The following is a 292-nucleotide window of genomic DNA, read 5'->3' as shown; positions in this document are numbered from 1 at the left end:
CGAGGCAACCTGCCGCACCAGGGCCCAGCGTGTGCCGATGGTGGTCGAGGCAAGCGCCCGCACCAGGGCCCAGCGTGTGCCGATGGTGGTCGAGGCAAGCGCCCGCACCAGGGCCCAGCGTGTGCCGATGGTGCACCAGGGCCCAGCGTGTGCCGATGGTGCTCGAGGCAACCGACCGCACCAGGGCCCAGCGTGTGCCGATGGTGGTCGAGGCAAGCGGCCGCACCAGGGCCCAGCGTGTGCCGATGGTGGTCGAGGCAAGCGCCCGCACCAGGGCCCAGCGTGTGCCGAT

Source organism: Durio zibethinus, unplaced genomic scaffold (genome assembly GCF_047325235.1).
Source record: "Durio zibethinus cultivar Kanyao isolate XHJ-2024 unplaced genomic scaffold, ASM4732523v1 HiC_scaffold_53, whole genome shotgun sequence".
NCBI classification, from domain to species: Eukaryota; Viridiplantae; Streptophyta; class Magnoliopsida; order Malvales; family Malvaceae; genus Durio; species Durio zibethinus.
The sequence above is the reverse complement of the archived record's forward strand: the minus strand, read 5'-3'. Positions refer to the sequence as shown.